A 6,000-nucleotide genomic window follows, 5' to 3' on the forward strand; every position below is an offset into this window, starting at 1 on the left:
GGCTCCATTGTATATCATAATAATGAATTACATTACATTATGTTTCATTAAAATAGTAAAATGAATATAAATCATTAAATATTCATTATCATTATAAAACATTATATTATTTGTCATCTTCATTTCAGTACATTGCCTTATTTGTTAACTTCATTACATTTACTGTTTCATGAGGACTAATACAAACATTAGACCTATTATAAACATCATGTTTTAAAGATTTGCCCAAAGGCAAACCTTACATTACATTTTGCATGGTCTTGTACGCCTAACTTTGCTGGTACTTTGTAAACAGATACTCAGCAGATATTTTGCTCAATTACTATGAAGCGCCGCAATATTCGCCACATTGTTGGGCATAAATGCTGTAATGGACAACCATCGCCAATTAAAACTGGGGGAGTGTTGCAACAGGCCATGTTCGTGGCCTACTCTCGCTATTCGTTATTCTTATTCAATAAATTATCTAAGTGTTCCAGGACATTGTTTAAAAATAAATCATTCCCAAGCTGATACAAATGTACATCATTATTCATAACAAAAGGCCAAAAGGCTTTAACGGTCACCAGAATAGCATATAACCCATACACAAACTTCTCGATGATTTTCATATATTCATTTAATTGGGGTTCGTTCTGGAAAAGAAAAATTTTAAATTTGTAATGACGACCATCTCCATGCCTGAAATCTTTAAAATATAACTAAGAAACCTATGATTTTGGCGAAAAACTTAAAGATCTGGTCTAAAAAGTCATAGATTCGATTTTCATTTTATGTGTGTGGGAGTAAAGAAGATAATTTTTAAACATTATATGCATCTACACCTATACATTCATTCTGGCCCTGCCCTAGAGTCAAAACCTATACTTTAGTAGAGGACTTCCTGGTAAACATAATTCTGAAGTCAGTTTTTCATACATATGTGTGAGAATAGAGAAGAACATTATATGCATTAACACTATATTGCCATATTGCCCCCCCCCCCCATGTCCCGAACCCCTGACCCAGGGGCCATGGATTTCACAATTAAGGTAGAGGAGTTAGTGGACATCATAACCATGTATTCTGTTTTTGATCACATGTTTGGGAATCAAAAAGAAGATTCTTTAAAAAGATTAAAATTTTTACTATTAAGCCATATTGGACCCACCCTAGAGCCTGAACCCCTGACCCAGGGGTCATGAATTTCACAATTTTGGTAGAGGACTTCATGGACACCATAATCATGCATTTAGTGTTTAACAATTATATATGGGAGTTGAGAAGAAGATTTTCTAAGATTTAATACATTTTTACTATATGGCCATATTGGCCCAACCGTAGAGCCAGAACCCCTGACCCAGGTGAATGTGTAAAGGGCTTCGTGGAAATCATAACCATGCAACCAGTTTTTTCTGTACTTGCGTGGGAGTAGAGAAGAAGGTTTTTGAAAAGGAGGCTTTTTTTCAAATTTGGCCCCACTTATGATGCCCGGGGGGTGGTAGAGCCACGAATTTCACAATTTAGATTTCTCTTGCCATAGAAATGCCTCACACAAAAATGGTAACAATTAGCTTTGTAGTTTTTAAGAAGAGGTTAAAAATGTAAAATTGTTAACCTACGACGCACGTTGCACGACGTACGACGACGGACGAAAACGGATAGCAATAGGTCACCTGAGTTTACTCACCTGACCTGACTTTTCAAATTCCACAGAATTACTGGACGTTGGATAAAACTACCCCAATTGATATTATAGATGTAACAAATGTAATTGTTTATTCGTTTTGCGGCAAAATTCACATCTTTAGTGTTTTCTCTATATCTCAAATGTGTTCTTGGTAGAATGCATGACCAACAGAACTTAATGTTAGGTAATAAATTATTTAGCTTGTACAGACTCTGGTACGCACTAGTACACAAAAAAGCGTATGAGAAGCGTGCGACTTTTGTATCGTATCAAAAGCGTATCGTATCGTGCGAGAAACATACCGTACCGTATAAGAGTTGCATCGTATCGTACGAGAAAGGTATCGTATCTTATGAAAAATGTACCGTATCGTATGAGAAACGTATAGTATCGTACAAAGCGTAAAAGAACTGTATGAATAGCGTCCGAGAAACTTCGAACTTTTTTATGAGAACTTTACTTCCCGGTATGTAACGAAATATAAATATTCCCAGGGGCGCAAAATGGCCCGATAATTTTATAATTTTAGTGCATGCTTTAAAGAAATATATTTAAAACTTGGACACGAATAATAAACCTGTACCGATCAATGAGCTGAAATTTCCATTCTAACCATAAGAAATGAAAACATGAAAATAGGTCCCGATTTGCTTTGATTTTGTGTGCTTTTGTTTTCTTTCAAAAGATACATCTAGTTAGTTAATTCCATAGGTTCTAAGATTTTTAATTATGATTTTCCCAATGCCATTTCCACCACAATGAATTTTCAAGATTTTTCTAATTTGTTCATAATTGTGAAGAAATTTGACCATAGGAAACAATTTCTTTCATCACATACTTTCCTTTGTTATCAATTTTACTCCGTATTAATTGGAAAATGTCTGTTCTTCTCTTTCATATTATATGTAGCTCTTTGAGCTCAACAAGTGGTCTTATAGATATTTGGGTTTGAAAAGATATAGATAAAATACATGAAGTACAAAATTTAAAAAATACAACAATGTCGATATCATCCCTGTTTTAGATCAAAAACAAACAAAATGCATTTATTTGTTGAGTTAAGAGAATACGGTACCGTTTGATTTACGTGCACATTTATTAAAAAAAAAACAAAATTAATGAAAAACTTTTTACACAAACACTTACATGCATGCAAATAAAGAGTATCCCGTTATACGTAAAACGCGCGTTCGATGTGGTAATTTCAAATTTAAATTGTTAAAAAAGACACTAACTTTTGAAATATGTTTATTCTTGGGAACTTCCCATTAATAACTAAAGTGTTTTCTTACCAAAATATATAATAATTCATATAAAAACTGACAACGTTGAAATCTAAACTATTTAGTTTTACCAGTTTATATATATATCAATATATATATATATATATATATATATATATATATATATATATATATATATATATATATATATATATATATATATATATAACATGTCATTTACACTAGACTCTACATTCTGCTGTGTTTTTCCATTAAATTCCGTGATGTTTAAATGCCTCTAAATGCAACACCTATTCACTGCGTATGAATTTACGAGTAATTTACATAAGTAGTTCTCAAACAGTGATTTATATGTTATCGGTTAAAAAATGCATTTCATGAATGTTGTCAAAAATCCATGTTTTATAATTATTCAACAAAAAAGTTGACTTTATTGTTAAAAGCAACATTTAAAGATTTATTTATCATGGATTATATTTTAATGCTCGTCGATCTCATCTCAACAGTCTATGTGAAAACCAGTTTATACCGGTTTTACAAAACAGCTGTTTTTGCTGTTACTTATTCACTCCCTCCGTGATCCGCACTTTTTATCGATTTATGTGATACAAGTAAACAATTGAATTCTTCAGTAAGGGAATGTAAATATAAGCATTAAATGATTTATTTTAGACGTCGTCAGGTGAGCGGACAAATTATCATAACGCGCTAACGCGCGTTATGATAATTTGTCCGCTCACCTGACGGCAATTATTGACACGACGACGTCAAAAATAAATCATTCAATGCTATATTGTGCGTGCGGCTTAGTTGCGATCAACATATTCTGGTAATATCAATTTCTTATATAGTTTTACTGTGGGTCTGGCATTTTTAGTTATATCACCTCGCATGCACAAGTCATTTGTTATATTTTTTTAACCTGTTACTTTTATTAAGTGTTAAATTGATTAATAACTTATTTTGTGATAAAACTTGAATGTGTATTATTATCGAAGTGCATTAATTTAGTGTATATAAAATGAACATATTTTGCATGTGCTAATAATTGATTATTTGTAGAATCACCTTCGAAATGCAAATATATCAATACGAAAGAGCATGAGGAATCGATATTACTCGATCACATTAAAAATTCATTTCAATAGCTTAGGGATCATCTATACACCAATGAATCATGTTTTCGTTCTAAGCTTTAAAAAGCCATTCTATAGAAAGGTCTATATATATTACCTAAGTTACACATGTCTGTTTTATTTCTAAGTAGGCTTAATGCAGACATATAATCAGATTTTTTTTTAACTTTAAAGGTACGGTACCGGTTAAGAAAAAATCGAATCCATTTACTTAGGTTCAGTAAATGATCATTCCGCATGCTGACATTCAAACGATGATATGAAACTGATGCGTTGATGATCGGTGATGTTAAACCATCGTAAAATTGAGTTGTTTGGTGACCTTCTTGAACACCTGAAATATAAAACAATATGACTGTAAAATCTATTAGGATTGAATATAATTCTATCCCACTTAATATTTGCAGAATTTAGAACGGCAATTAAAAAGTGCGTTTTTGCACGATATTTCTTACCCTTGCATGATGTTGACTTATTGCCGTGACATTTTAAATAATCTTGCTTTGAAAACAAGAATGATCATACTTTAGTCGATTATCAAATTTTAATTTACGGATGTTCAATAGTTGCAGTTACGATGTTTAATACCATTCTAAATTAGGGAAACTCATGCATGCATTTTAACTTTCATCCTTAGAACTTTCAAATACAAACGTATTGTACTGAAAGAAAATTTTGACATCCCTCCACGACAGCAAAAATATAATCCGATAAATATTCATTCAAGTGTTATCTTATCGCTAAATAAAGATTATAACCGAAACTATAGTCCAATCCACATTTTACAAAAGTTGTTTTCCTTTGCAGGGTCAACCAAAGTTCAAAAGGGAAAAAACTAACATTCCCCTTCTTTGTGTATCCAACTATTTGGGGCCCTGTGATGAAATCTCTCTGAATTGAATTTATTCTTCAATCTGTGGGTTGTCACATCCTGTGGCAATCAAAATACACAAAGGAAACATACTTTTAACTTCAATTGTCAGAATAACAATCCTATAAACTACAACGGCTACTGTGAGAAATCTATGGGTTTTTCCCCAAAGGTGAAGGCCAAGGGACATGTGTATGACTTTTGTAATGTGTGGATTGGTCTACATGTATATATGACGCAAAAACACCATGAGTATCACATATAAAGATGCATTGGCAAATTGCACACCGATTGGTAAAAATAAAGTATCTGCATTAATGGTACTCCAGTTTTCGCATGCACGTTTAATCACATATTCATCTGCTTCACTTTTAATAGCTGTTTAAGTACATGGACTCGTCTTTCTACATTGGTTTTGAGTAATTTGGTTACTGTTTGTATTGCAATCGATCTATATGTCAACTATTACAAAACTACAATAGATGATATTATTAATAGTAGATAAGCATGTACGGTAGAGGATAAACCTTATTATAGAAGATTAACTTAAAATTAAAGGCTGGAACGGCCACAAAAGCGTCGAGCTGACATTTTCTTAAATATAAATATCATTAATTGGAATTTCTGTACCAATACTCGTATCTCAAATAATATCAGAATAAGATATTAATTTGAATAAATTATGTTTTGTGTAACTGTGATTCGTGCAACTGCTGTTAAAAAAATAAACAAACACAAATATTTTCAACGGGCTGACTAATTAAGTTAGGATGAAACTTTAATTGCGCTTGCGTCAATTGGAATTCTAGAAAGGAACTAAACAGTTCGTGTTAGAGAAATTCGAAGAAGTTATGAAACTGGTCAATTTCTAGTCAGTAGGTCAAACCATCGATGTATTGAAAGCCTGTCAATGGGAGTCGTCTGCAGCCACAGTCCGGAGTCCGCGTATATCTTACCGACTCTCATAGTGAGCTTGGAAAGTAAATATTTTGGTAGTGGTTTGCGACGAGACCATTAAATTCAGTGAGCTATGTTTGCAAAGTTTGTGCTATCATACATTGTTATACACCGCTACACGCT

Source organism: Crassostrea angulata, unplaced genomic scaffold, assembly GCF_025612915.1.
Source record: "Crassostrea angulata isolate pt1a10 unplaced genomic scaffold, ASM2561291v2 HiC_scaffold_45, whole genome shotgun sequence".
NCBI lineage: Eukaryota > Metazoa > Mollusca > Bivalvia > Ostreida > Ostreidae > Magallana > Magallana angulata.